Source organism: Orcinus orca, chromosome 1 (genome assembly GCF_937001465.1).
Source record: "Orcinus orca chromosome 1, mOrcOrc1.1, whole genome shotgun sequence".
In the NCBI taxonomy this organism is placed as follows: Eukaryota; Metazoa; Chordata; class Mammalia; order Artiodactyla; family Delphinidae; genus Orcinus; species Orcinus orca.
In genome coordinates this window covers 30,940,697-30,950,492 of record NC_064559.1, presented here as the reverse complement: position 1 = coordinate 30,950,492, position 9,796 = coordinate 30,940,697, and the positions used below count along the sequence as shown (strand labels likewise).

Genomic DNA, 9,796 nt, shown 5'->3' with positions numbered 1-9,796 from the left:
CCTTTTGAAAGAAATGTTAAATATCTATTTTCTCTCTCCGTTTCCCTTTTGGCTAGATAAACGTAAATTTATTTTACATCTGATGTGGGCTGCTCATCAAATAATGTCGAGTTATGTGAATGTTGCATTGCAATATATAGTTTTATGTTAACGCCACTTTGCTAATTCAGTTGACTTATTTAAAAAAGAAATGTAAAAAATGTATTAGTGTACTCCACACATCTTTCCTGAGCTCACACTATGTTCTGGACGTTTGTTCAGTGCTCAGGACACAAGTGGACATTGTGCCTGCCCTCAGAGCTTACAGACTGCATAATAAACCAACTTTAAAGTCTGGGGAATTTAACAAAACCAAGATGTGTTTCTCACTTATGGCAGGACTGGCAGCTGTCCTCTGGGTCTGAGTTCTTCCATCTTTTGGTGTCACCGGCTTAAACACGTGGCCTCCAGGGTCGGCCTGAGAAACACATGCAGATGCTGGCCCGTCTGGGCTCAGGCTTCCAAACCTCTCAGCTGATGATTTTAAACACTGGGAGGAAGGATGGACATTTTGCTTTGATGCAGCAATACTTTCCAGTTCTTTAAAAACCATTAGTATTGATTTAGCTGGGTTAGTTAGAAGGTATGTTACTTAAATGTTGACACTTAAACAAGCATTGTACCCTCAGCATCCTCCCCGGGGGTGAGGGACCAATGCAGGTAACTAAACCCTAGCGTTTGTGGTCACCACCCAATGGGAACAGTGGGGTCAGAGTCTCCCCAGAGTGCGCGAAACCTCAGGACTCTCTCTTGCCCCATTTCTGTCTGCCCACTGTTGAGCGGTATTTCAAGGGACCAGGCTGCGGCAACCCTTAAGGCCCAGGGCGCTGTCAGAGGTGCAGTGAGCACGAGTCTGCACACACACCAGGTGCTGTCGACATGTTGGTAATATTCACCAAAGAAAGGGCAGCTTTTCAGGAGACTCGGACGTGTTTATAGATAAAAGCAGTATGACCAGAAACGCAAGAAAGCTTTGCAAATCAGCATTTGCAGGGGAACGTATTTAAGCAAAAACAAGTACTGTTAGGCTGTAACATCACCTCCCTGGTCAGCTTAACGCGCGGGCACCCTGGCTTCTGCTCCCACCGCTGGGCACACGATCCTGTGTCTCTGTTCACCTTCTTCCAGCCACGCGTGCCGCGTGCTCTCCGTTCCGGGTTTTGTATTGCGTGGGGCATGTGCACCACGGTCTTGGAGACTCACTTCTCAAGGCAGCAGGTGGAGGAGACAGCGGTGGGGAGGGAGCCCTGACTCACAGGCTTGTTATGCGGACCAGACATCAGTGCTGTGCAGAGCGCGGCGGCGGCGGCGGCGGGTAGAGGGAAGAGGGAAGGCACCAGTGCCCTGCCCTCCCTCCTTGTCCCCCACCATCCCCCCATTCCTATTTCTGGTCCTTCCTGCTTCTCCATATCTCAGCCTCTCACTCCTTGAGATCTTGGCAACACCTTCCACCTCCCCCATCTCCCCTCCTGTTGGGGACAGGTGGCTGCAAGGCAGTGGTTTCCTCCCTTAATATATCAATAATTTACAGACCAGAAATTAAAACTTGTTTTCATTGGTCCCAGTGTTGCTAATATTTTTTTCCCAATTAAAGATGTTATTTTTTTTAAAAAGCTACCTTCTCTCATTTCATGAAAGAAAGAACGTGAGATCTAGAACAAGAAGGAAGGACATACTCTCTGAATGAGAGCCACTTCTTCCCAAGAAGGGAGAGATGGCAACCTTACACCGATGAGCCATATGATAAAATTTTAAGTAATAGATGTTTGTGACGAATTACTATACAGTCTGAAATTTTAATTAGCTGAAATAACTAGTCATGTATGCTCTCAGACATTTGTTTTGCTCTTCTGCTAATTGTGTTACGTGACAGTGGTACAGAATTCACTCTTTAATTGCTTTATTGCCAGATGGAAGCAGACATCTTTTGTATGTCAAACACCTTAATGAAATTAAGCGGCTTTTAGACTCTGCAGTATGCAGTGCCACTTTATAAGATACTTTCAATGGCATTCTATTCATATTTCTAATACCAAGCACATTGTTAAATCAGAATTTTTTTTCCAAAAGCCCAAGTTTGTGTGTGTGTGTGGTTTCATAACATCTTTATGAAGAACATTGCCACATACTTAAACTGTGACTCACACTGATGAATTTAATAAATCTAAGTTGGCTCCACGAACTGTCATATTTTCTGATAAAACAATACTATTGGGGCTTCCCTGGTGGTGCAGTGGTTGAGAGTCCGCCTGCCGATGCAGGGGACGCGGGTTCGCGTCCCGGTCCGGGAAGATCCCACATGCCGCGGAGCGGCTGGGCCCGTGAGCCACGCCCGCTGAGCGTGCGCGTGCATAGCCTGTGCTCCGCAACGGGAGAGGCCACAGCAGTGAGAGACCCGCGTACCGCCAAAAAAAACAAAACAAAAAAACACAACAACAAAAAACAATACTATTTTCTGTTGGCAGGTTGAGTATTATTCGGGGTGTGCCCTTCTTTGGAATTAATATCAGCACAGGCCTTCTTGCCTTGTTATATTTTCTGCTTAACACAGTCAACACAAATTTCGCTCCATAAACTAGGTAGGTATCCAGAGGTGACAGGTCATTCAAGGTGACTTTCCTGGAAGCCACTTGTAAAACGACTCCGGGCAGATAGGACTCTTTCGGTGTCTCCCAGGCGCACTCAGAGTGACCCCAGAGGCACTAGGGCCACAGTGTGAAAACCAACTAATGATAATTAAGGAAACACACTTCTCTTGTTCTGCTGTGGGTGGGAGGACCAATTTTATAACGGCACATGTGGTGTTATTGGACAGAATTACAAATAAAGTCAGTATAAGACAAATGTTTACTTTTTGGGTGTGTTGACAGTCATTTGTAAAATGTTTACAAACAGTGATTTTAAATTTTGAATTTTAGCTTTCCAAAAAGTTTGCATATCCTTCTTTTTCTCACTTCATCTCAGAAAGATGAAAACTTGGCAAAGCTTTTGCAAATTTTTTTCATTAGAGGAAATTAATTCTATCTCTAATCTTTAGCTTTTCTCACCTGTAAGATGAGAAAAGGATTGCTTTAAACTTCTCTGAGGTCTTCCCAAACCTACATGTTCTGTGCTTCCTGCTTTTAAACCTCTCCCTGTCTGGAATATGCTTCAGAATCACAGAGGGTGGAGGAGTCTGGAGGAAACTCGTTTGGAATTGATCATTATTGAAGCCAGTGCTGGGGGCGTGGAAATTCATTATTATTTGGTCTACATCTGATGTGTCTGAAACACTATATTCCATAAGAAAAGCATACAGGGCTTCCCTGGTGGCACAGTGGTTGGGAGTCCGCCTGCCGATGCAGGGGACACGGGTTCGTGCCCCGGTCCGGGAAGATCCCACATGCCGCGGAGCGTCTGGGCCCGTGAGCCATGGCCGCTGAGCCTGCGCGTCTGGAGTCTGTGCTCTGCAACAGGAGAGGCCACAACAGTGAGAGGCCTGCGTACCGCAAAATAAATAAATAAAAAATAGCATACATATATGTATATATATAATCTGCAATCCTATCCTTTTATTTGTGCCCTAGTTACAGATCTTCAATTCTCCACTGAGCCTTTGGCTCAAATTGGACCCGTCTAGAGCCAAACTGACCAGCTTCCTTGCAAAAAGCCAGTTTCCCTCTTTCCAATTTCCCTGTTGCCTGTGGCGCAGCTGCTTCCTATGCTCAAGATCAGGGAGCCATCCATAGAGAACAGACTTGTGGTTGCCAAGGGGGCAGGGGTGGGGGAGGGACGGACCGGGAGTTTGGGGTTAGCAGATGCAAACGATTACATACAGAATGGATGGACAACAGGTCCTACTGTATAGCATATGGAACTATATTCAATATCCTGGGATAAACCGTATTGGAAAAGAATATAAAAAAGAATGTATATATGTAACTGAGTCACTTTGCTGTACAACAGAAATTAACACAACATTGTAAATCAATGATACTTCAATTAAAAAGAAAGATCAGGGAGTCATCATCAGCCCATTTCTCTCCCTAGCCTACGTTATCAGCTTAGTCACCGAGTCGTTCTGGTTTTCGTTCAAAATGTCCAGATTCTTACGCTGCTACGGAAGCCCAGGACTCCATCACCTCAACTCAAATTCTACTAGCTGCTTCCAAACTGGCTTGTTAATTCTAGGACCCCTGTCACTCAGGATCTCTCCAATCCAGAGCAGGAGAATATTTTTAGAGGATAATTTCACTACTTCTCTGATGTTTTCCTTGCTCAGAAAACTTCGGCACGCTTTTGACAGTGATAGCGAACCTGAGTCCTTCTGGCCGGAGTCCGGATCGCTCCTCCGCCTGAGTGTACGGTACAGCATTCTCCCCACTGGTCCCAGCCCGAACCAGCTGTTCTGCACTGGGGCAGCACTGAACATCACAGCCTGGAGATGAAACGGGGACACATCCCGGCAGCTACAATTAGCAGCTGGCCGCCAGGAACTGATGTGTCACTGGCGTTGCTCTGTCTCCCAGCACAAATAAAGGAAGGCCAAGAATCTGCTAACGGAAGGGCAACTTAATGAGGGAGGGAATGTTTTCGCATTTTTTCCCTTGAATCCTGGTGATATTTTCATTGGGATTACAGACAACTGTAAATGCTTGGAATCAGGAAATAATAAGAAAGTGAATTCTGAAACCAGGGCAGCATTTTAGAACTGACAAAGTTGCTATGATTTGAGCTAGGCAACTGAGTGCATTTAATTGAATGTGGGGCTTTGTGGGGAGGAAATTAAGACGTTTGTAAACAATTGTTACGATTTCTGAGATGTTTCGCACAATTAGAGTAGTTTATGACTTTTATGAATGCAAAAATATAAAAGATGCAGAAAATTTGTAATTGAAAGTAGCATCTTACATATGTGTGTGTGTGCGCGCGCACACACACGCATGGAAAGTACCTTTGGAAGAATAGTAAGAAGGGAAATGTGTAGCCTATGAGGAGAGAGCTGGGAGATTTTCACTATATGTCCTTTTAATATAATGCACATGGCTTCTCTGGTGGTCCAGTGGTTAAGACTCCACAATTCCACTGCAGGGGGCACCGGTTCAATCCCTGGTGGGGGAACTAAGATCCCACATGCCATGCTGTGCAGGCAAAAAAAAAAAATTAAAAAAAAAAAAGCACAGTATGGGAAAAGAATCTGAAAAATAGTGGATATACGTATATGTATAACTGCTTCACTTTGCTGTACAGCAGAAAGTAACACAACATTGTAAATCAACTCTACTCCAATAAAAAAATTTAAAAAAAGAATACAAACTACTAGATATAAAATAAGTAAGTTACAAGGAAGTAATGTACAGCAAATGGAATATAGCCAATATTTTATAGTAACTTTTAAAAAAATATTTATTTATTTATTTTATTTATTTATTTTTGGCCGTGTTGGGTCTTCGTTTCTGTGCTAGGGCTTTCTCTAGTTGCGGCGAGCGGGGGCCACTCTTCATCGCGGTGCGCGGGCCTCTCACTGTCGCGGCCTCTCTTGTTGCGGAGCACAGGCTCCAGACACGCAGGCTCAGTAGTTGTGGCTCACGGGCCTAGTTGCTCCGCGGCATGTGGTATCTTCCCAGACCAGGGCTCGAACCCGTGTCCCCTGCATTGGCAGGCAGATTCTCAACCACTGCGCCACCAGGGAAGCCCTATAGTAACTTTATATGGAGTATAATCTATAAAATATCGAATCACTATGTTGTACACCTGAAATTATTGATAATATGGTGTTGTAAGTTAACTATACTTGAATTAAAAAAACATAGTGTTCAAAAAAATAAATAAAATCATGCACAGATTTCATATTTATTTACGGGTAAATGGTTACTAAATTTCCTTTTAATTCTTTCAGATTTGGAGGTGGAGGGGAAGTGTGGAGTTTGTGTGTTTGTAAGTAGCAGACCTGGCTGCTGTGGTTAAACACGGAACAGGTTTGGGTGGGACGGGAGGTGGTTAAAGCTGAGTGCAGGACACTGAGTGGAACAGAGAATCAGCCCAGGGCCCCCAGACTGGCAGGCAGCCCCACTGGGTCAAAATCTGTGCTGACGGATCAATAAAGCCGGGGTGGGGTAGAGGGGGCACCTGCAGGGAGTTGGGGGGGACAGTGCAGAGAAAGGGAACCCCCCTCCACCGCCTAGTTTATTTCTCAAGGAAAAACCTCTCCCCTCCTAGAAATGGAAGCAGAAATGAAACTGTAGCTGGAGGCGAGGGTGGCAGCAGGGCAGGGAGCCTGGCATTGAGAGAAAACTCCGTCTATGAATGTGGAATCCATCTCCCCTCCTTCCACCTCCAAGGTGCAGGGCGGGGAGAGAGAGAAGCACAGCCCGGAGGGTCCAGACCAGGCGCCCACACAGACTGGCGCCCACCACCCTGGCAAGGCAGGGCCCTGTGCCATCCTGATGACCCCGTGCTGGGTACCTGTCCCACAAAGGGAGAATTGAGTTCATGGTGTCCTCAGGTAAGAAGGTGAGTTTACAGCTGAGCCAGCGAGGAAGGAGTATCCGTTGCCACATTCCAGGAATGGGCCAGATTACTAAAGATTCAAACAGTTTAGGGAAACGGGCAGAAACGAGGCTAATGAAATTCAGTCTCACAAAGCTGGAAGGTCAGCCATTCAAGCAGAATCCATAATACATTTAAATGGAGCCTTAACGGGGAGAACTGCTGAAAATAATGAGGAAAGAGCCCGAGGGTAAAATATATCATCCACAGTCTAGTTGCCAACGGGCTTTCCTTCCAGAGCAGTCGAGGCACTGGGGGCTCTCCATAAAGGCACCTCTCACGCCTCATTTAGAATCTGGGGGGCAACCCTGGGCTTGCAGCTACTCAGAAAAGGGCTTAACACAAGGCAGAGTCTTGTGTTAAAGGGGGAACAGGAGAAACGAGAGGGAAGGCTGGCCTGCAGCTCAGGAACCTGCATTTTCACCCTCTCCTGAGCTGAGCACAGAACCTTTACACTCAGGTGTCGCGAGTTTCTGAGAGGGGTTCCCCCAATTCTTTTCATGATTTTGTCCTGACTCTTGCTGACTTGGTTCTTCTCTCTGTTGTGTGTTTTTGCAGCAGAGCTTCTAAATCAATTGCAGGGAGACAGCTGGGGATTTGAACCAAGAAAAAGGAAATGGAATGATTTTGAAATTAGCATTAATTGAGCAGAGTCAGGTACCTAATAGCTATGAACAAGCTATGGATACAAATTCATGAAATCTGAAACAGCCTCAGACTACAGACCGGCTGGCAGCAGGACCAACAAAAGCCCAGACAGATGAGGTGAGAGACCACGGAGTGTGCAGCCCGAGATCGGAGCTGTGGAACTCTGTTCCCTTTGTCCAGCTAGAATGCCATTACCCTGTGATTGACGAAATACATTTTGAACCCACATCCTAAGACCCTGCTCTGTTATTCCTATATGCAATGAGAAAGAAAGAGAGAGAGAGAGAGAGAGAGAGAGAGAGAGAGAGAGTGAGAGAGAGCCCCTACACCTGCACTGTCCAATATTATGGCTCTTAGGCACTTAAAATGCGGTTGGTCCTGGAAGTGTAAGGTACACACTTGGGTTCTGAATAAAAAACATAAAATCTCTTATTAATCATTTTTATGTTATCCATGGACAGATGAATGGATAAGGAAGATGTGGTACATATACATATATACAAACAATGGAATATTACTCAACCATGAAAAAGAATGAAATTTTGCCATTTGCAGCAACATGAATGGACTTGGAGGGCTTTATACTAAGTCAGACAGAGAAAGACAAATAGTGTAGGATATCACTTATAGGTGGAATCTAAAAAATACAACAAACTAGTGAATATAACAAAAAAGAAACAGACCCCACAGATATAGAGAACAAACGAGTGATTACCAGTGGAGAGAGGGAAGGGGCAGGGGCAAGATGGAGGTAGTGGATTAAGAGGTCAAACTACTATGTATAAAATAAATAAGCTACAAGGATGTATTGGACAGCACAGGAGGTGTAGCCAATATTTTACAGCAGCAATAAATGGAGAGTGATCGTTAAAAACTGAATCACTATGTTGTACACCTGAAATGTATATAATATTGTAAACCAACTATACCTCAGTTTAATGAATTTATGTTGATTATGTATTGAAATGATATTTCTGATATGTTGGGTTACATAAAATATATTATTAAAATGAACTAACCTTTTCCCTTCCTTTTCTTCATATGGCTACTACGGGATTTAAAGTTCTCACGTGGCTGACATATTGGACAGCCCTCCTTTAGACTTTCAAACAGTGGAACAGATCCCTAGGGCTGCAGTTTGCACTCCCCCTTGTTAAATTCAGGAGACTGGGCGCAAACCGATCAGCCAGAAGTTTGTTTTCACTTTCTTTTTTCAGGAAAATGATCTCAAACTGCTCAGACCTGATTGTTGTCAATTGGAGTGGACGTTTGGGGCCAATGAACAGTTGCGGTACAGAAATTTAATGAATAATATTGAAGACATGCAGCTGGGAGAAATAAAGGACACAGTGGAGAAGACTAATTCTGTGAGCATCATTTCATATCATTTCATATGAATTAAACCCATAAAGTGCACACAAACCTTCACCATGGCTTGGGGGAAACACTGTTATCACAGAGGACAGAAAATACCATCATTATTCATCTCTGTGCTGCAGGAAACTGAGAAACATTAATCCAAACAGAACACTACACTCTCTGTTGAGCCCCAGACCATTAGATCCGAAAAAAAAAAAAAAAATGCAGAACTCTTTCTGATGGCGGATTTCTTTTTTTCCTGAGTGAGTCAGAGAACAGACTGTGGTTTAAACCAAAGAAAAAAAAATGAAGCCTTCTGTAAACGGGTAAAGGCATGTGGACGGGTATGGAATGATTCATGAAGCTGTGAGACTGACAAGCCCGCCTTTTCTCCCACTGAAAAGCCTGGCATGATGTATAATTCTTGCCATCCAGGTGGCCTCTTATTTGACAGCTGCCCTTTGAAAACCACAGATAAGAGAAGCAGTCACTCAACACAACCTTTTTTATGCTGTTTTTTAAATGAGAAAACTCATTTATATGAACACACACTGAAAAGGGGTTATAAAAACAGCTAAATTTGTATCAATTTAGATAATTCTAGATACTCCTAGTATTACAATTTAACAATAAAAGCTATGTGATTCTAAACTATTTTGGGCTTAAGATGGACCACTGAGTGATTTATACACATTCAACATCCTTCCTGAGGTCATCTTTTTAAACTTGTTGAAAGTTAAGTGGCACAAAATCTTTCATTCTCCGCTTTGGAAAAATAGCTCCAATTCTACTTAGAAAAGTCAGCATCATTTTTAACAGGATGTCAGAAATGGCTTTGGGCCATGTTGGCAAAGCACAGAGGGGAGAAGACACCTGATCGAAGGTCAAACTTGGCCTGTTTTAAAAAAAAAAATGTTCTTCCTAAGTGAGCCCCAGAGCTCCCTTTATGTAGAAATAGGTTACCCGGTAGCCTTTGGGGTTGACAACGGTTCTAAATTTTCCTAATCTTCTCTGGAATGAAACCAGCAGGATTCAAAGAGAAAAGAGCGGTGGGACTAATCCCTGAGTTCTTTTCGTATTAAAAAAAAAAGGATTACTCACTTAATGTCATTGTTTCTTTTAAAATTCCTGGCAGTGTTGCTAAATGTATTTAGCTTATGAAACTGATCATAAAGGTTTTCATCAGCTTCATCAAAACATACAAGCCTGCTATATGCCTGCT

The 9,796-nt window shown here is 43.7% G+C and overlaps 1 long non-coding RNA gene across 1 annotated transcript in view; it reads right to left on the bottom strand.

Annotated features, from left to right (window-relative positions):
* LOC125962759 (uncharacterized) overlaps positions 1-9,796 on the bottom strand; it is a 146,282-nt gene that overhangs the window by 71,424 nt on the left and 65,062 nt on the right. The gene's annotated exons all lie outside the window — the stretch shown is intronic.